General features: G+C 48.5%; 1 long non-coding RNA gene across 2 annotated transcripts in view; it reads right to left on the bottom strand.

Annotated features, from left to right (window-relative positions):
- Positions 1–2,733: 2,733 nt before the first annotated feature.
- LOC142413700 (uncharacterized) overlaps positions 2,734–21,849 on the bottom strand; it is a 661,620-nt gene continuing 642,504 nt past the window's right edge. For both annotated transcript variants that reach the window (XR_012776882.1, XR_012776883.1), the window contains exon 3: positions 2,734–2,858. This is a non-coding gene — a long non-coding RNA (uncharacterized LOC142413700). The remainder of the gene's footprint in view (positions 2,859–21,849) is intronic.

The following is a 21,849-nucleotide window of genomic DNA, read 5'->3' as shown; positions in this document are numbered from 1 at the left end:
GAAATATTCATTTTTTCATTAGGATCTTTCTCGATAAACAAACATATCTGGGCTTTCCAGGCAGTCTCTGGAGCAATATGCAACTGAATAGAGTCTTCAGAAAAAGTTAGTTGTGCATTCAGTTTACAAGTAAATGCCACCCAAGCAATGGTAGGGGGCATTCTGGCATCTAAAGGAATTCAGGAGTTAATTTAGTGTTTCCAATGGAACATTCCATAGGCTGTAAAAACAGCCTTAAAGTCTTTTTCCCTCTTCACCAACAACGCTTATGTTAGTTCTACTTAAGGGTCCCTGTCATGGTTTAGCCCCAGCCAGCAACTAAGCACCAGACAGCCGCTCTCTCACTCCCCCTCGGTGGGATGGGGGAGAGAATCGGAAGAGCAAAAGTAAGAAAACTCATGGGTTGAGATAAAGACAGTTTAATAGGTAAAGCAAAAGCTGCGCGCACAAGCACAGCAAAGCAAGGAATTCGTTCGCTCCTTCCCACGGGCAGGCAGGTGTTCAGCCATCTCCAGGAAAGCAGGGCTCCATCATGCGTAGCGGTTACTTGGGGGAAGACAAATGCCATCGCTCTGAACATCCCCCCTTCCTTCTTCTTCCCCAGCTTTATATACTGAGCATGACATCATATGGTGTGGAATAGCCCTTTGGTCAGTTTGGATCAAGTATCCTGGCTGTGTCCCCTCCCAGCTTCTTCTGCACCTGGCAGAGCATGGGAAGCTGAAAAGTCCTTGACTAGTGCAGCAACAACTACAACATCTCTGTATTATCAACACTGTTTTCAGCACAAATCCAAAACATAGCCCCGTCCCAGCCACTATAAAGAAAATTAACTCTATCTCAGCTGAAATCAGGAGAGTCCCCTACAACTACTTACTACAGCATATGTGGCTCCACTATCAATGAAAAATAAAAAAAATATCTATTATTTCATTCCCCAGCTTGACTGGAACCAGAGGATCATCTGGGGAAGCTTTAATAGATTGCTCTGGCCCCCTTCAGTCCAACCCGTCAATCTCCGTCATGACTCCAACCCCTTCTTCGGTCTCTCTTTCCGCATTACTCAGACGGCGTGGACAATCTTTTTTCCAACGGCCCTCTTGCTTACAATTTGCACGCCGATTCATTCCCAGGGGAATGTCATAACCATTTCTACTATTATTTCTACAGCCCCTTCCTCACCCACAAAATTCACCTCCTGTATTTTCTCTCCCTCTTTCTTGTTTTTCCATCAAGGCAGCCAACAAAGAAGCTTGCAGCTTTACTCGTCCCCGCTTCTCCTTCTCTTCTATTTCCTCCCGAGTATTACGTACCTTATATGCGATTGAGAAGAACCGTGAGACTGTCATGCCATCCTCGCCCCCTACCTTTTGTCATCTCTTTCTTATATCTGCTGCTGCTTGACCGATAAACAGCCTGTTAAATAACTTTGAATTGCTATCATCTTCTGGATCCAGATCTGTCCATTTTCGAGCTACTTCACACAATCTCTCACAGAAGGCTGACGGGGTTTCCTTATGCCCCTGCCTTACTTCAGATAGTTTAGATAAATTCTTGGGCTTTTGCACTCCATGTTGAATCCCATACAAAATTCACTTCTGATATTCCTTTACGCTCTCTAATCCCTCACACTTGTGTCTGGATCCCACTCCGGATCCTTTTTCGGGAGGTACATATCGGTATTAGGCACCCCCCACCCCCCCCACCCCCCCGCCTTGTTGGATCAGTCCCTCTCTGGCCTTCTCTCAAATTCTTCTCCTCTCCTCAGTGGGAAACAAATATTCTAGGAGAGCCTGTACATCTCCCCAGTTAGGACTAGGAGTCGTGATTAACAGTACTATACATTCCTTCTGGATTGTTTCGATAAGATCCGACTGCCTGTTTGCAGTTTAATAAATCACAAGCAGTAAAAGGTACGCGTACGGATACCGGTGTTCCTTCAGGCCCTACAGCCTGTCCGAGGGGAGATCGAACTATGGGTTTCTCTCCCCTTGTTCTTTTAGAGATCGCACTCACAACTCCATCACCACTTGAGCTGTCAGATTTGGGCTGTTTGGGGGGAGCTACCGACAGCTGAACATCCTCTTCCGAATTTTCCCATTCAATACAACGAGGTTTTTCACTTTTTTTCTCTTTTAACACATATATTCCAATCCGATGTTTAGAATCCACTAAACCACCTTTCTTCCTAATATCCCAATCGCGTCTTAATGAAAAAAATATATCCACAGAAGGCATTTCATCCCATTTTTCAGTTCTCAGACAACACAACATTAATTCCGATATAGTGTTATATTTCAAGGATCTGTTCTCAGGACATTTTTCACCATCTTCCCATTAATATTGTGGCCATCGTTGATTACGATATCGTTTTAGCTGATTTTTAGTCATGGCATCTCCCCCAGGTTTATTGCAATGCTTCAGGATGCATCCTAGAGGAGAGCAAAGGGCTGCCTCCTGGGAAGCGGCAGTGCCCGTATCGGTACCGAAAACCCCAGCATCTCTACACAAACCAGAACGAGGGACGTCTCCCTCTGTTGAACGGGACAGCGTGGAGAAACAAACAGAACTACGCTACTGCCACCTGTCTTTCCTGGTGCGTCTTATGCAGAGCCCAGAACAGAACACAGGCTGCCTGCTTCCCGAGAGATCTTGCCCCTATCCCCCTTTTCTCCAATCCCCCAAAAATACCTCTTTTCACTAGCATTGCACCGTTGCGTCGCTTACCGCCCGACCGCAGGAGAGTAGCCGAAGGAGTCCTCCATTGACAGGTCGGTGCGCGCTGGAGTCCGCTCAGGCCTCTTCTCCCTGTCGTATGTGGCAAGACGAACCGGGCGAGGCTGTCGGCTCGGTCCCATCTGGGGTGCCAAAACTGTTATCCCACAAGCGTGAGGTCGTTTACCCTGTGTGCAAGACGCCAATATACGCACAGGGCAGAGGTATTTTATTTCATGTCTGTGCAGAGATGGGTGGTAGGCGGTAGCTCCGCAAAGCTAGCGCAAAGTTCGGTCATGCAGGTACGGTATTTATACGGTGTAGTTATACTAAGGCATAAGTAGTTACACAAAGCAGTTTTCTATTGGTCTACATTTCTCTTACTTCAACTTAAAGCTACAGCGCTACTTCAATGTGCTGCACACGCTCAGAGGTGAGGGCACTGTGCTTGGGCCGGGGTCTCCGGCTCGAGAGGTGTGACTTTTAGTACGATAAGGAGGACAGTTTTCCTGAGGGTGCTTTTTATCACACTTCTACTAGTAAGTTCACATGGTTCCCAAAACATGGTAATTAGCTTTCCTATTTCTCCAGGATGTGCTTTACTTCCAAGGACACTAATGCTTGTTTAGACGTTCCCCTTTGCAGTCTGAATCCCCCTTATCAGCTTTACATAAGCCCTGGCCTTCCACCAGCTCCTGTTAGACTACAGCTGCGCGGGCAGATGGCCAGGGCATCGCCGTCGTTTCTGTGCTGCTGTACTGGACAGGCTGGAACTCCATTGTGAACTCTAGTCAAAGGGGCCGTGACCTGTGGATGACTCCACGTGGGGGCAGGACCCCCCAAAGTGTCTGTGGCCGTGGATAAGCCGATGCCACAGCAGGTACCTCTTGACACATCCGTGGCCGTGCTTATTTCTGTGCTGCAGCAGGTATACCTCTGAAGGGATACTGGCTCAAGGATAAGTGCACGCTGGAAAAAGGTACACCTCAAACAATATATAGCTGTAGGTAAGTCCATGCTGCAGCAGGTACGCCTTGAAGCATCAGTGGCTGTGCACGAGGTCACGCTGGAGCACCTGAAAGCATGTGGCCTTAGATAAACCCACGGCAGAGCAGGTACACCCCTGGAGGGATTGCAGCTGTCAGTAAGGGCACGTTGCAGTAGGTTTATTTCTGAAGGGGCTGTGGCTGTGGGCGAGGCCGTGCTGAAGTGCATATATATCTCAAGGCACGGTGGCCTATGGAGAAGGCCACGCCGGAATGGGGCACCTCAAAGCAAGTGTAGCTGTGCATAAGTCTATGCTGCAGCAGGTAGAGCCCTGGAGAGACTGGCTCATAGATGAGGCGCCACTTGGAGCAGGTACTCCCCTAAGGGACCGCAGTCTGTGGATAAGCCCAAGCCGGAGCGGGGGCAAGGGGAGGAGCTCATGGCAATGTTAAACCCAATGGTCTGATCCAAAGGGACCAGGGGTGGAGACTGTAATGGAAATACCTTTAAATTGTTGTAACCCAGGATTTGACTTGCATGCTATGGGAATGACTATAGCAGGAACCACCTGAACCAATGCAGGACAAGCCTTACAAGAAGCAGTGCAAGTGCAGCAGTAACCCAACCTGAGCTGTCTTATGATGTATATGAGCTTGGAACATCGATCGTGCAATCGACACGTGAATACCGGATGGCCTTTCCAACACTCATTTAGCAAGGAACAAAGAAAGTTGTGGGTACGAGGAGCCTCACGCATAGCTTTCCTATCGTGTGTAATTTGACTACGAGCCAGCTGCTTTATCTATAAATATGACAGCCAAAGCGAGCTGCCTTTGAGCTCTCCCTGCTAGGCAGCGTGGCTGTATAGCGGTGATCTCCCCTTGAGCTGGAACACCTCTCAAGGTCGCTCCTCGAGGCAGAGAGACCTTATACCAACAGCAGATCTTTGGTAAGTGACCTATATCACGCATAACCTTGTAGTAGGGCAACACTGATAAATTTTGCATATGTAATCCCTTAGACATAAACCGTTGTCCAAGTCTGAGACTAAGATTGGACCTAGCCGCACCTAAGCTCCATCAGGAGTTTAGAAAGCAAGGGGTCTACTCCGAACCCGGTGACTCAAGGGGAGGGTCCTCCGTACGCTTTTGTATTCCCGGTCTCTCTACGAATCATTCTAACTCGAGTGTAACCCAATTTTCCTTTGTAGGTTTCTTCCATGCAGTAATTAATAGAGTGAACCTTGCCACTGAACTTTGTTAAGTTGCACTTTTACAACATCGTATTAAAACCATTTTTTTCCAATACCTTTGACAGTGATCTTCTTTTTTTAAGCAATCTAAAGCGCTCTTTTGCAACAAACCGGTGTCGTCGGCAGGATGGCAGGTAGTATTGCTGTTTACTTATGGAAGCGTGGAATAAGTCCGAGTCCCAGATTCTCAGAAGAATGGGCTCGTGATAAGTGGCATAATTAGGAAGCCGTGAAAGAACAGCTAAAAGTGGCCAGGGGACGTACAAAGGATGGAAAAGGGAAAGGAATTACTGGCAAAATGCTAGGTACCTGTTTAGAAGCTGCTTATCGGGATAGGAAAAAGAACAATAAAAAGGAGCAGGACCTAAAAGAAGAAATAGAAGGCAGAAAGGCAGCTGAATTAATACTGTCTTTGAAAATGGAGCAGCTGCAGCAACAATTACAGGAAGAAAAGGAGAAAACACAAAAGTTGGAAGAAAAGATCGAGATGGTGCTCATGCAGCCCTGCATCCCCCTAATGCCATGCCAATTAGGAAACTCATAGTGTCCCCAGAAGATTGGGATGGTGATACTGGGGTGATCCAGATGACCGTGAAGAAGAAAATGCTAACCCGCTACCCTTTCCGGACTCCTCCGAATATAAGACTAGGCCCATTATTAAAGCAGAATACTCTGAAGGACCTGGAGGAGGCGGTCAGCGATATAGTATGCAAAGCACTCCATGGGATGCATTACGACTGGCAAAATTACAAGAGAAGTACAGCAGAAAGCTACGTGACACTGAAACTGAATATTTGCGGTGCGTCTGCCTCGGCGGTGGTGACCGAATAATGTTGAGTGGAGACAAAGCAAACTGTTATTGGGGTAGAGGAATTTCCTTAAACCTAGGACCCAACCTGACAGATGAAGGCCATTCTACCACCAGTAGGGTAGCCTACTGGGCTGGGGGAATAGATGCCTTGGATTGAGGTAAACCTTCTGTAAGTCCCGTCCATTCCCTAAGTGAACTCTCCGCTGCCATCGCCAAAGCCACCTGCATATGCATAAACGTGGAGAGTCCAGTGACACCCCGATATCCGCTACGGTAGATTACAACAGGCTAAAGCCACTAATTAGGGGAGCCCTGGCAATTCTTAAGCCTTATTTAATTGCAAAATGGGATGAGAGTAAAAGAGACACAGGGCAAAATGAGGAATTTGACGGTGATGATCCCCACAGACAACTCCCTACGTGGGCAGAATTAACGCATGGTATTGTAAATCGTAGCCATGATTAGGGTGGGATGATCTGTCGACCGAGAAATCGGACCCAAGATCCCAAACGAGAGATCATCAAATGCGACCGGTAAAACGAACACCCCCACAGGGAACAGGAACTAAACCAAGGGAAAATACACCTCAAGACTCACAAGCAGAGTCTCGGGAGTAGAGAAATGAAGTGTGGAGGAGAGCATTGGCACTGGGCATTCCCAGAGCTGCGATTAAGGGACAGCCTGCTAGCGTTATCCTGAATCTAACTCAAGCGTTTCAGAAACACGGCGACGGAGAAAGGACAGAACGTACTCCAAATACTCCGGCGCCATTGCCAGCTGCGAGAGCGAGCGACAACTCTTTCCTCCCCCTTAAGGAGGAATTACAAAGCTTGAGATCAAAAAACAAATAACGCCAGGAGAGCAATTGGGCCGGTCTCTCCAGCAAGTGGAAGCCTAGCCATGGCTACATGAAGGAGGCCCTTATATTTTAATTCCAGTTGGCCCTCAGTGACAAACGATAACATTTCTAATAGATACGGAAGCAGAAATTTCAATACGAACACAACAAAATGCCGAGAAGCTGGGCGTGCGACCCTGTGACGGTGTGCTTCCCCAGCCCCCGACCTTTATCTCCTGCAACCCTGCTCAGGTGGTAACCACCGGTGGCGATCGTAACGGACGCATCTGGTCACGATGGCTGCGTCGGCTCAAAGTGGATTCGGGAGACAGACAGCAACACGAGAGCCTAGGGCTATTGTGCAATGCGCCCACCGAAGAAACTAAAATCTGTGGTCGGCATGCAAATATGACTATGGGTCAATCGTCTTATCCCCCATAAATAGCGAGCGGCCCGAGAGCCCTTGGAGCTCTCCTGCACGGCAGCGGGCTGCACGCCGGGATCTCCCCTTGAGCGGGGACGCCTCTCGAGGTTACTCCTCGAGGCTGAGAGATTCCTTGCCGCAACAGGTTCTCGGTAAGTGACTAATAGCATGCTAAACTTTGAAATCTTAGCTAAGTGATATAAAGGATTGATTGCGCACATATAGTCCTTTAGACATAAACCGTTGACCGAGTCTGGGACTAGGACTGGATCTAGCCGCACCTAGACTCCTCTCTGAGGAGGAGTTTAGAAAGCAAGGGGATCTTTTTCCGAACCTCATGACTCAACGGAAGAATCTCCCTGACGGTTTTGTCTGACCCTGTCCTCTATGCAGTAAATAATCAAGTGTACCTCGCCATCAAATCTTGTTAAACACTGTCGCGTTGAACTTTGTTAACTCCCTATTCTGTATCAATAAACTATAGTTTTACTTCTCTGTTGCGAGTGAAGCGCACCATCGCTCCATCCGCGACAGACTCGGACGGCAGACAGTTAAAATAACCGGAGCGAACGGAGCGAGCGTTACTTGCCAAGCCGTGAAAGTTAATTTATGGCTCCCGAGCGAGAAGTGCATGTCGTCTACTTGCTTTGCAATCAAAGATCACAGTGAAAATATTTTGAGTTTTGATGTTTTGAACAGCTGAACCTGGCGCCTGCCTGACAGCAGCGTACGGTCCTGCGGTTCAAACATCAACCCTAACCCCGACAGAAATCAGGAGAATGCAGCGCACGTACTCCGCGCAGCCCCTGCGCTCCCCGATTCTAAGACTACTAACGTACTCTGATACCCGATTTCTGCTGCGGCACAAAATGGAATTTCCAAAGTAATAGCAGACTTGGAAAAATGGCACATTATTTCCAGAAACCCACTCCCCATACAATTCGCCGGTCTGGCCAGTCCGAAAGCCAAATGGGAGATGGTGTCTGACAATTGATTATCGGTGCCTAAATGCCAACGCAGCTCTGCTAATGGCTGCAGTACCTAGTATTGCAACTTTGACAGCCACGCTACAACCGGCCGCACACCCGTGGACGGCAGTGCTAGATGTGAAAGATATGGTCTTTATGGTCCCCTTGCAGGAGGAGGATAAAGAGAAATCTGCTTTTACTTGGAAAGGCATACAAGACACTTTTTTTTAACAGACTCCCACAGGGATATAAACATTCACCCACGATTGCTCACGCTGCGCTCGCCGAGTTCTTACAGACAGTCTCACTCAAGACTAGACATTTCAAGACATTTCAAGATGTGAAACTGTACCAATATATAGATGATATCCTAATCAGAGGGACCTCCGCTGAAAAGGTGGGGGAAGCGGCAGCTTCCCACTAGAATTGAAGTCCCACTAGAAAAACGTCAGGGACCGAGTAGAGAAGTAAACATTTTAGGTACTTGGTAGATTGCAGGTAGTGTGGCAATACCACCAGACACCCTAAGTAAAATAGAACAGTTACAGATGCCCCAATCCAGGAAACTTCTCCACCAGAAGGAATTGCACAGAAAGCCACCACTGGAAAATGGTACGCCTACCCGATAGGAGTAGCAGATGAAATGCAATTGACTGAAGGACATACAAAAATTTCCAAATTACAAATACCTGTAAACACTGACCCCCTAGCACTAAAAGAGCCATGGAAACCCTCACCGATTCTCAATGCGCCTCCCCTCGCTGAGAAAACACCGACCAAAGGCATTTGGTTTACCAATGCCTCGGCAAAGAGGGTAAACGGCAAACGGCGGTACTAAAGCCGCTGCATTAGAAATTACCGCCGGCAAACAAGTAATAGAAGGTGGGGAAGGTAGCGCACGAGTGGGAGAACTAAGGGCAGTTGTTCTAGCAGCACAAAACGGAGCAAAAGTTATCTTATATCGACTCCTAGGCCGTGCGGGCAGGTGCCACGCAATGGCTTTGTCAACGGGAAGCCCTAAATTGGAAAGTAAATAGATCCCCAGTTTGGAGAACTGAAGACTGGCAATTACTATTAGATATAGCCAAACAGGCACCCTTTAAACTAGGATGGGAAAAAGGCCATGTACACAATGACCAACCAGCCACAAAATGATTCACCAACAAGTAGATGTATTAGCCAGAATTAGGGGAACAAAAACAGGAGATACACCAGATCCCAAATGGTACCGACGAGGGGAACGATTACATCAAAAATTAGGCCCCACAGGCCAAGAAGCACTTTATTTTGCAGCCCACAGCTGAGGTTGGCCTCTAAACAGGAAAACATGTGAAATCATCCTTACAGAATGCCCCCAACGTAAATTGAAGTTGCAAACAGATCACCCCGCTACAACAGCGCCCCTACACATTAATGAGGGAAAAACCCTCTGGTCAACATGGCAAATTGATTACATTGCATCCTATTGTAGTTTTGTTAGTTTTAACCCTACTATGTTTATTGCTTATAATCGTTCTGTATATGAAAGCTTGGCAAAAAATGAAACAAATTATATCAGTCCAGGAGGTAAAACGCATACAATCAATTGATTCTGTACGTAAAAGAGTATATAACTCACATTAATTAGGACGCTTAAACTAAACAGCTTATCAAATAATTGGACTCTTACCACTGATCTGCAATACATCACATATTTATGACACAGAGGCAAGAGGTAACCGTGCTACCGCTCCATGAGTCGATAAAGCGGATTGACTGTAGTCACGGGGTGGAGCGTGATGGATGTGCTCGACCTCTTAACCAAACTAGCAATAGGTGGGTACAGGCTCCAAAGGAGGTAAAGGCCTGAGCCGCGGCCGGGCCGAGAACTCCTCCGGTTCCGATCTGTTCCCCGAGAACCCACAAAGAAGCCGAGTGACACGGTGAGCATCGATGCGTATGAGCTTGGAACACCGATCATGTGATTGATTGACACATGAATAGCAGATGGCTTTTCACAGACTCGTTTATCAAGGAACAAAGACAGTTGTGGGTACAAGGAGCCTCACGCATAGCTTTCCTATCGCATGCAATTTGGCTACGAGCCAACCACTTTATCTATAAAAATGACAGCCTAAGGGAGCCTTCTCTGAGCTCTCCTGGTCGTAGACTGACACTGGTAACAGACGCGGATTCAGGAAGGGTTCTGAGAGGAAGAGAGGGGTGCAAATTGCCCTGCCAATCTAAAACAGGGCTCTGGGGCATAGGAGATGTCTCACGAGACCTTGGTAAAGGGAGCAGAGGAGTCCCGAGGGGGCCCGAGAGACCCAAGAAGACTCAGAGATAACAATGAGGAACTCTGAAGGGGTTTTCAACCAAATACAGATGTCATCAGGAGGCTGAGCACTGAATGAAGGCATCCTAGATGGCAAAGCTCTGAAGTACGCTCTGAAGTGGACAAAACAAATAAACCAAAAAATCAAAATGGAGCCAAAGTGCTACAAGAGTGTTGTGGAGTACAAGAAAGGACTCGGATGACATTGTTATAGACAGTAGAGGAATGAGGAGGCAGCGGAGGAAGAAAAGAAGGCTTGGAGAGCCAGCGAGGGCCTTGGAGTCTCAGGAGGGCATCTAGGCAAACTAGAGATGACCGAGCGAGAGAGGAACCGAATAGAGACACCCTCGATGGCAGAGAGAAAGATAAAGGAGTGCCGCGCGGCAAAGAAAGACCAGCCTTGGGGCGGATCTCTGGATGATATTCTTAAATTGCTTACTAACCTTAGACAAAACCAAAACAATATTCCCGAGCGATACCGATAGACGTATCTTAACTACCCAAGGATGTTCAAGATAGTGAAAAGTTATTGTAACAAAGGAGGAAACATTGTAGAAGGTAGTCAAGGTGCCGTTTTGTATTTCCTCCATAAAAAAACCTCTCAGAGGAAGAAGTATAATTGCTAATTGTCTTCATGAGGTGGTACCTGACACACGGTAATGGTTTCAGTATGAAAATTAGATGCCAAAGTAAACTCAAGGTCACTGTTTTAATAACAAATCTCCCAGGCAAAACATCACGAATCACTGCAGAGCACAGGAAACTGCAAAAACCAACACCGATCTTTAACATGTACAGCAAAAAAATGAGCACGGTGTGGATCGGATAAACCAATATCGAGAACAGGTGAATCCATACCGTGGCCCGCAACTATTAACAGATCTGAATTCCTTAATACGCTCTGGTTAATCTGTTATTATCTCAAACCATTCATGCCCCCACATTGGGCGCCAAAAAGGACCGTTGTGGTTTAGCCCCAGTCGGCAGTTAAGTACCACACGGCCGCTCGCTCGCCCTCCTGCCCCGGTGGGATGGGGGAGAGAATCGGAAGAGCAAAAATAAGAAAACTCGTGAGTTGAAATAAGAACACTTTAATCATTGGAACAAAATAATAATAATAAATTGTAAAGAGAAGGAAAACAACAAGAGAGCGAGAGAGGAACAAAACCAAGGGAAAAACCCCAAGATTAAAATACGATACATCGTCCTCCTGCCATTGAAGATTTATATACTACTTGCTTCCCCACAAACACCCACCTGTCTCAACTTAATTGTCGATCCAGAGGCAACGCCAAGCAGGCCACGGCCCGAGGCTCAACCGCCCTGCTTAGCCTAGATCTATTACTTAAACTGCAAGAAGTCGTCAAACCACCCACCGACACACAAAAATTACAGTTACTGCCAGATGACTCAAATATAGGCAGAGAGTGGTAGGCCAAAAGAGGTACGGGTAGCGAATGACCGTGGCTGGTGTAATCACGGACTCTTCCTTTATGCACAAATAACTCCCAAATGACTCCACAAACCGCAGCATGGAGAACCCCTCGGGAGGCAGCACGCTCGCACGAGAGCGCTGACGTATATGGCGCAGGAGACCGGGCTGCCCGTAGCTGCTTGCATGCAGAACGCTACTATTAGATAACACTGCACTATAAAGTCTTAAGACAAAACTGCGTAGGAGTTACAGGAGACCTGAGTGCAAACAGATACCGAGCGTGACAGGACAGGCGCCCAAAGTCTAATGGAAACCCCTCAGACCCAAATGCTGGATGAGAGATGCTTCTTGCCAAAATACAAGCTCAATGAGGAAAAGCCAAAGGTGATGCAGACCGAGCTAGTAAAAGCTCAGTGCAGAAGTATTCATTACTTCAGACGGCAGGATGGTTCTGCCAGGTCAGTCAAGCCAAGCACCGGGTTCTAATGCCAGCCCAGCGGTGTCCAGGATATCTCTCGCAGCCTCCCATGTAATAGACAGCTCCCCTGTCCGGGACCACGTTTTGCACGTCCCAGGCCCTCCCCTCACCCACGCTGAAGATCAAACAGAACACATAAGGACTCTGCTTCATCGCCTCGGCCTCCAAAAGAAACTTCCTTCCTCCGCTGATGGTCGACACGGATATCCTCGTGCTGTTCCTTGAACGCGGGCTGGCCTTGCGTGCCTGTACTGCCAAAGGAAGAGAAAACGATTATGCTCTTATATTTAACGTGCTATGCACATTATAACGTGCTCCATCAGCCTCTTGTTCTTCAAGAAATCAAAAGAAAGCTACCGTTCCCATTGCTACATAACAGAAATTTATGCAGGAGATGGCTGAGCCGGACCTCCAGAAACGGAAGACTGCTATGACCCTGCTTTGCCTTTTGGCGACAGCACCCGCCATCGGTGTGCCTCAAACCCCTTTGTGAGTCGCTAGGAAAATCAGATACAATTAGTTCAAAACACCTGGCAAAGAAGGTATGACCTTAAAACACGTGTACCCCACCTCATCCCAAAACCACTAGGATAGCTGGCTTCCTCCCGCACGAAACTCAAATCTTCAACAAATGCACAAAACAGAACAACGTGACACCAAGCAGAACAAAATCCTGACCCTCTGACACACTCTGAAAGGGATTAGCGCACGCACATCATAGATACTCACACTGTGGACCCACATAGGGCAAATGGGCAACGCTCCGGGCAGGCGGATGCCCGCCCCAAACAGGCGATGGCCTGGAGCGGGCGGGGTAAGGAAAGAAGGCTTAGAGACGCAGTGAGGTGTCTCAGGAGGGCATCTAGGCAAACTAGAGATGACTGAGCGAGAGAGGGACCAAACAGACACCCTCGATGGCAGAGAGAAAGATAAAGGAGCGCTGCGTAGCAAAGAAAGATGGGAGGCTCTGACGGAACAAGAACGATAGAAAGCGAGATAATATGCTACAAGGTGCTGTGGAGAACGAAGAAGGGCTCGGGAGGCATTGTGACTGTGAGGAAAGGGATGTTGAGGGGGGCTGACGGACAAAAGGCGGCTTGGGACAACAAGGAGGAACTCGGGTGATCATCTGAACGGAGTACAGATGGTCTCAGGTGGCCAGGCACTGAACACAGGGATCCTAGATAGCGTAGAGGAACAAATGAGTGCTCTACAGCTCAAATTGCTACAAGATGGATATGGAGCACAAGGAAGGTCTCGGGAGGCATCGTGACTGGGAGAAAAAATGTCCTGAGGGAGCCAGAGAGACAGAAAAAGGACTGGGGACATGACGATTAAATCCAGAGGGGATCTGAATCAAGTAAACGTGTCATCAGAGGGCCAGGGAACAAATAGAGGCACAGCTAGAGGGAAAAGAGGACAGAATGCCTGGGCTGCATCACAGATACGGACTCAGGAAGCCTTCTGAGGGAACAAGAAGCTTGTTCCTACAAAGCTAAAAGTGTGCTAAGGGCAACCTTGAAGGCATCGATAGGCACCGTGACACCATCAGAGGGGTCCCAAATGGGCCAGAGAGACCAAAGGCAGCTCAGGGACACGAGGAGGAAGTATGGAGGGGATGCGAACAGAGTAGATACGGCCTCAGGAGGCCTGGGACCAAATAGAGGCACCCTAGACGGCAGACAGGATGATAAAAGCGCTCCAGTCACAAACCAACCGGAGGACGGGGTTCGGAGGTAACGAGAGAGGATCAAAGTCCGCTACGGAGCAAAAACAGGACTGCGAGACACAAAGAAGGTCTCGGGAAGCACGGTGACTGGCACCAGAGGGGTCATGAGAGAGACCCCTAAAAGGGAGGTAAAGTGCAAACAAAATGCTGTGGAGCACAAGGAAAGCCTCCGGAGGCATCCTAGATGGCACAGAAAAGAACAAGAGCACTCTTTTTTGGGAACTTAAGAGATCTTAGGAGGGGTGCAATTGCAACAAAGCGAGTCCAAAGGGGGCTCACGGAGCTAAAAGCGTGCTGCTCGGAAGGCATTGTGACAGTAGCAGAGGGCTTCCGAGAGGGACAGACACAAGAAGGCTCGAGGACACAATGAAGAAGTCCAGAGGGGATTTGAACAGACTACAGATGTCCTCAGGGGACCAGGGACTGAACAGAGGTGTCCTAGCTAGCACAGAGGACAACATGAGTGTCCTGGAGATGAAAGATGACATCGGGAATGGTTCTCGGGAGCAAGAAGGGTGCAAATTGCGCTACAGAGCCACAGAGGGCCGTGAGGCACGAGGACGGCCTCAGGAGGCACGGTGACGGCAGAGGAAGGGTGCCGAGAGCGAGAGAGACAGACAGAAGGCAGCTCTGGCATGCAACGCAAAACTCAAGAGGGTGTCCCAGCAATGTCCTCAGGGGGTGAGCGACCGAATGGAGACATCCTAGATGGCAGTGAATAAGGTAAGAGAGCTGTGGGGCACAACAAAAGCCCGAGGAGGGGTTCTGTCCAAATAAGAGAGAGACACAAAGAGGGCTGCAGAGCTCAAAGGGTGCCGTGGGGCACGAGGACAGTCTCGGGAGGCGTCATGACAGGAACGAGGGGGCTCCGGTGGGCGGGGGAAACGTGGACAAAGAGACAAACAAAGGATTGGTGACACAATGAGGTACTCGGGAGGGAATCTGAACAGAGTAGAGATGTCCTGAGGGAACCGGGGACTGAACAGAGGCATCTGACATGGCAAACAGAGGCATCCGACGTGGCGGAGCAAAGGTAAAAGTGCTCTGAGGGAAAATGAAAGCCTGGGGAAGAGTTGTCTCTGAGTGAGAAAGATACAAAGCCTGCTGCAGAACTACAGGATGGCCGTGGAACACAAGGGTGCTCGCAGGAAGCATCGCGACAGAAACAGAGGGGTGCCGAGATGGCCAGAGAGACAGAAGGCGGCTTGAGGGCACAAAGGCACTGGGGAGGGGATTTGAACAGAGTACGGAGGTCACGAGGGAGACACTGACCCACTAGAAGCAAGTGAGATGGAGGAGAGGACAACAAGACTGCTCTGAGGAAGAGGGAGGAGACGTTCTTACAAACCGAGAGGTACTGTCCTGGTTTCAACTGAGACAGAGTTAATTTTCTTTATAGTGGCTGGTATGGGGCTATGTTTTGGATTTGTGCTGAAGACAGTGTTGATAATACAGAGATGTTTTAGTTGTTGCTGCACTAGTCAAGGACTTCTCAGCTTCCTATGCTCTGCCAGGTGCAGAAGAAGTTGGGAGGGGACACAGCCAAGGTAGTTGATCCAAACTGACCAGAGGGCTATTCCATTCCATAGGACATCATGCTCAGCATATAAAGCTGGGGAAGAAGAAGGAAGGGGGGACGTTCAGAGTGATGGCGTTTGTCTTCCCAAGTAACCATTACGCATCATGGAGCCCTGCTTTCCTGGAGATGGCTGAACACCTGCCTGCCCATGGGAAGGAGCGAACGAATTCCTTGTTTTGCTTTGCTTGTGCGCGCGGCTTTTGCTTTACCTGTTAAACCGTCTTTATCTCAACCCACGAATTTTCTCCCTTTTACTCTTCTGATTCTCTCCCCCATCCCACTGCGGGGGGAGTGAGCGAGCGGCCGTGTGGTGCTTAGTTGCCGGCTGGGGCTAAACCACAACAGTCCTTTTTGGCACCCAACGTGGGGCTCGAAGGGTTCCAGATAACGACAGGTTTGATTGGAATGTGCTAGATCAAAGTTATAGTTGTTATTGCTGTTTAGCTATTAATCGGCAGGCTTCTGTGCTTGCCACGGGGCTTGCTTGCCTTACTGTATATTACAGTCTAGGGCTTGTTAGTGGCTGCTTTTTTACCTTTGCTGCTTGCCGTGCTGCTGTACTGCTTATCACCTTACTCTGCTGTGCCTGGGAACATGTTGATAACAGCAATGGCGACGCGCCTGGGCTGGCAGATAGCCAGGGCGTCGCTGCTGTTTCTGTGCTCCTGGACTGGACGGGCTGGAACTCCAGTGTGAACTCGAGTCAAAGGGACTGTGACCTGTGGATGAATCCACGTGGGAGCAGGACACCCCGAAGCATCCGTGCCCATGGATAAGCCCATGCCACGGCAGGTATATCTTGAAACGTCTGTGGCCATGGTTACGTCTGTGCCACAGCAGGTATACCTCTGAAGGGATTGTGGCCCAAGGATAAGTCCACGCTGGATAAGGAGCACCTCGAAGCATCTGTGGCTGTGGATGAAGTCCATGCTGCACCAGGTACACCTCGAAGCATCAGTGGCTATGCATGAGGCCATGTTGGAGCAAGTTTACTTCTGAAGGGACTACAGTCTGCGGATAAGTCCAAGCCGGAGCAGGGGCAAGGGGAGGAGTTCATTGCAAAGTTAAACCCGATGGTCTGGTCCAAAGGGAACGGGGCTGGAGACTGTAATGGAAATACCTTTAAATTGTTGTAAGCTGGGATTTCAGTTGCACGTTATGGGAATTACTATAGCAGAAACCCCTTGTTGCTAGCCAGGCTAGGAGCAAGGGGAGGAGTTCATTGCAATGTTAAACCCTATAACCTGGCCCAAAGGGACCAGGGGTGGAGACTGTAATGGATATACCTTTAAATTGTTGTAACCCAGGATTTGAGTTGCATGTTATAGCAATTACTATAGCCGGAACCACCTGAACCAACAGAGGACAAGCCTTACAAGAAGCAGTACAAGTGCAGCAGCGACCCCCACCTGAGCTGGCTTTGGTGCCCGATAACTCCACGCAACCCACCTACAAAAGTTAAGAAGCAACAGGGTATGTGACAAACAAGAAACAATTAAAAAACAGGGATAAACAGCTCGATAAAAGTTGACATAGAAAGAAAAATTAAAAAGCAAAAGGGTAGAAGGCAGAGAAAAAAAAAATTAAAACTAGAGATAGCAAACTAGATAAAAGTAGGCATAGAAAACAAAATGAAAAAGAAAAGCCTTAAAGGAAGAAAAAATAAAATATGGGGACAGCAAACTAAATAAACAAAGACACAGAAACAAAATCTAAAAAGCGACAGGGTATGGCACGGACGAGCATGAAATAGAAAATACAGACAGTGAACTGGATAAAAGTAGATAGAGAAAAACATTCAAAAGCAACATGACACAGAAAAGTCTGGAAATAATAAAGAAAATAGGGTTAGACATCTGGGTAAAAGTAGACAGAAAAAAATTTGAAAAGTCACAATGTACAGTACAGATAAGAAAAAAATTAAATAATAGACACAGAAAAAATACATAAAAGTGAACATAGAAACAAAAATTCTAAAGTTTTTTCAATTCAAAAGACATCAAGAGAGAAAAAAATCTAAAAGAGCAAAAAACCTAAATAAATGGAGACACAGAAAGAAATTTTTAAAAGCGACTGGGTACAGGACAGACTAGAATGAATTAAAAAATGAGGACAGCAAACTGGATAAAGATAGACGAGGAAAGACAATTTAAAAGCAACAGGGTACAAGACAGACAGGAAACAATTAAACAGGGAGAGACATCTTGACAAAACTAGACACAGAATGAAAATTTTAAAAGCAACAGGATACAGGAAACAGGAAAAAATAAAAAAAGAGACAGAAAACAAGGCAACAGTACACCTAGAAACAAAATTTCAAAAAGAAAAGAATTATAAGAGTAAAAAATTGAAAAATAGGGACAGTTAACTAGAAAAAAGTAGACATGGTGCAGAGCAGAGGGAGTCACTGAAAAGAGAGACAGGTCACTGCGTAGAGGGAGACCTAGAAATGCCGTTTTCCCCAGCGATGCAGAAGAAGGCAGTGCGGGAAGAGTGAAATAATAGCAGGTGGGGACCTGGAAAGGGAGAGACATAGAAAGGCAATGGAGAAGGCGACGGTGTGGAGGGCAGGGCTAGCAGAAGGGCAAAAAGCTTTGGGGAGCCAAACAGCCTGAAAGGGAGACAGAGGCAGGTACAGGCAAGGAGGCAGGCAGAAGTCTGGAGAAGCACGGCAGAGAGAGGCCTGGATGCACACGAGGGACGCGCGACTCACCACAGCTCCCGGCACCGCCGGGAGACCTTCGGTGCCCCGAGGCTTCTCTCTCTCGGCCTCTGCCCCTTCCTCCTCCACAGTGCCAGCTGCCTCACCCGCCCAGGTGCCTCGATGCTCCTCTCCCAAGAGGCTTCCCAGAGACACGGTGGCTCACGCGTGCGGCCGATGGGGGAACCGAGCTCCCGGCACCACGTGCTGGTGGTGCGCTCTGTAGGGGATGGCTGGGAGGGATCCTTCCCAGCTGTGGGGACCGGCTGTTCCTTGCTGGAGGCAGCTGCCTGGGCAGGCCCCTTCATTTCACTCCTCAGCCAGATCCCACAGGCAGGCATGCCTAGGCAGACCCTCCCCATGTAGAGCCCCTCAGTACAGCAGGGCCAGCCCCATCCTCAGCCCTTTTTAAACCCCTGGCCCAGCCCCATCCTCACCTCATGGGTCCCACCTGTGCTGCCCCGGGCCACAGCTGGAGCCCATCGGGAACAGGGGGCTAATTACCCCAACCCTCACAAGCCAGACACAGCCAGCAACCTGGCACCAGCATGGGCACGTGCCACCACCGAGATGGTGCCACCATGGGCAGATACTGCCGCCAAACTGGCACAGAGGTGGCAGACTTTATTTTGCAGCCCAAAGCCAAGGTTAGCCTCTAAACAAAAGACCTCTAACTCTAAACAAAAGGCAGGACCCCCTTCGGGCTGGCGTCCGTCACGCGCAAGGCCAGGTCCCATTTTGGGCTGGTGTCTGGCACGCACGGGCAAGGTACCCCTTCAGGCTTGCGTCTGGCACGCACAGGCGCAGTATCCCAGGACCTCGCCTGTGTAGGCTGGACACCAGCCCAAATGGGGACCTCACCCAAGTTTGCTGGACGTGAGCCTGAACGGGGACCTCACCTGTGTGTGCCAGAACCTGCAGTTCGGCCGCTCACCTGCTAGGCCCTGCACCTTGGCCGCTCAGCCCTGCAGCTCAGCCAAGCAGCATAGTGGCTGAACGGCCAAGCGGCATAGTGGCCGAGCGGCCGAGCTATCGAGCTGCAGGGCTGAGCGGCCAATCTACAGGGCCGAGCAGCAGGGCCAAGTGGCCGACGGCATAGTGGCCGAGCTGCAGGGCCGAGCGGCCGACTGGCCGAGAGGCCGAGCTGCAGGGCCGAGCAGCCGAGAGGCCAAACGGCCGAACTGCAGGGCTGAGCGGCCAAGCGGCAAACTGCAGCGCCGAGCTGTTCTCTTGGAAAGTCTAGATTTGACAGAAACTTCAGCAATGAGGTAAAAGCTTTACCTGAACAATTTACTTTTCAACCTTTTACTACTTCTGAAAGATACAAAAGAAACCCTACTTTGATCCTGAATAAGTTAAGCAAGCAAAGATTTCACCTTGAGGAATGTAACGGTCTATTTCTGCCCCAACGAGGAAACTACAGACTTGAGCCTGGAGAGAACCCAATGCTTGTCAGGTCTCCCAGCAGGTCCTTCTCAGCAGGCCGCTGGCATTTGTCAACTTTATTGTATTTAGGTACAATATAACAGAGGAACCTTTCCACCAGGCACTGCCTCTCAGAGGATAGGGTTTTAAGGACGGGATTAGAAAATTGGCTGTCTCTATATTTACAAAAGGTTGCCACCTTGTGTAAACAGCTTGAGAGTATGCTTTGATACGGGCATATACAAGGCAACTCACGCCTTAGGATGGATGCAATTAATATCTAAATCAGTCTATGCATAATGTATAGCTGTGGATTTGCTGAACGGATACACATGGCATTTACATTTTTTAAATTAAAAAAGGGACACTGAGAAAATTGGATATGGATTTAAAACAAAGAGCAGCGCTACTGAAATAATCCCTAGGATCAAATATTTACCATGCACGAGGAATACCTTGAACAGCAGTGCCCCCTCCAGCCGAGTTCTGCAATACGAAGACATGATCGCCTACATCTAGCCTTCACGCGAATAAAACCAGTTCATTCAACCTCTCCTGGCAGGATTTTCAAATCGAGATTTTCATAGTTTGTCTGGACTGGGTAGACTGACTAGATCGCTCTTTACTTTTCTCCAGGTGAGGCTTCCAAAACAAGAGACCAGCACTCCAAGCGAATTACTGTACGAGCAGAACAGAGAACAGAAGCATGACTTCTTGTGCCTCACGAGGCATACTGTTATTGAAACAGCTTCACATGGGCTTTTTCTTTTTTCCTTCTAACAGCACTAGAATGTTGACTCATCCTAGCCTGTGACCCACTAAAACCCGGAACTCCTTTACTCCAAGCAGATAAAAAATATCTTCCTATCAAACATCATAAATAGGCAAAAAAAAATGTAGAGATAAAAACAAGCATCGCTATTTCATAAGGAAACTTGACTTTACTCGGCAAATTCCTGAGAGCTGAAATCCTTCTTTGGAGCTGATCTATGATCTTTCTAAGTCCTCCTGCCAGCCCAGGACCACTGAGAACAGAAAAAAGCACCTTCTGTGTGTCCGTGCTCAAACAAGGGAAAGAATTTCATTTTCCAGTTTCTCCTCTCTGCACATCTTCTCCTTCACGGCAGTATCAAATAGAGGACAGGAGAAAACAAAACGATTTCGCCAAAGCACAGAAACGCACACCTGACAAGCACAGATGTAAAAGCATCGCCTTGGGAAATCGAGATGAGAGAACTCCATCCTTTCCTTTCAACCTGCGCTTTTGCAGCTGGCTGCCAGCCTCACCAACCCAGCTTGCCTTTGCTCCGTGGCATTTCCCCCCTCACCACATGCCAGGCATGGCATCTCCTTACTATATATTCTTATGGCATCCCCTGCTGTCCCTTGCTCAGGCTCCTGATGAAGTCTGCTCCGCCCCTCCCTGCTCCTCTTGCAGGTGCAGAAGGCCACAGCACAGGAGGTACCAGCCCTTTCTGTGACATCTGTTAAGGAAGATCTTTCCCCTGGAGTCTCTTTTTTGCCTTATCCATGACCTATTTTAATAAGCACTATGAAGATACTGATATCTGAGGCAATCGGGCTGGCAGAGCTACCCCACAGCACCTGTCGGTCTGCCTCACGAATGGAGGAAAACATTGTTCTAGGTGAACCTCAAGTGCCAGGGCTTAAGCTAATCCCTTTTACCATGCCGCTGGAAGGTGCCTCGATCACGTACAATGACGGGACGATAGTAAACAAAGGAGGAAGCTTTAGTGCTGGCCAGTATAACTCCTTCTAACAAAGCCACAATTCTGTTCCGGTTTGCTGCCTTCGACAGTTAAAAACGGAAATGCCGGACAACGTAGTTCACATTGCACATCTGGTCTTTTCTTTGAAGTCTTTCTTCCTCGCTTTACCTCTTTATAATATTTGCCTTTTGCTTCAAGATGCTGGACGCATCTTGGCATTTGGTAGCTAGAGGACAGGGCAGCATGCTTGTAATGAAGTTCATCGCAGGTACGTCTGTACTGCAAAGGAGAACTTAAACAAGCCGCACGTCAACGTGCCACATGAGTTTAATTCATGCAGAAGAGGGACCTACGCGTCACTGTGTACGGCTCTACCAAAGGCCTACGATGGCATCTGAAATTAGAGATCAGCTAGACAACAGGTATGTTACCTGGGGAAAGAAAATACTTGTCTAGCCTCTCA

This window comes from Mycteria americana, chromosome 8 (assembly GCF_035582795.1).
Source record: "Mycteria americana isolate JAX WOST 10 ecotype Jacksonville Zoo and Gardens chromosome 8, USCA_MyAme_1.0, whole genome shotgun sequence".
Classification (NCBI taxonomy): Eukaryota; Metazoa; Chordata; class Aves; order Ciconiiformes; family Ciconiidae; genus Mycteria; species Mycteria americana.
Note: the sequence above shows the minus strand (reverse complement) of the source record. Positions and strands in the feature narration are given on the sequence as shown.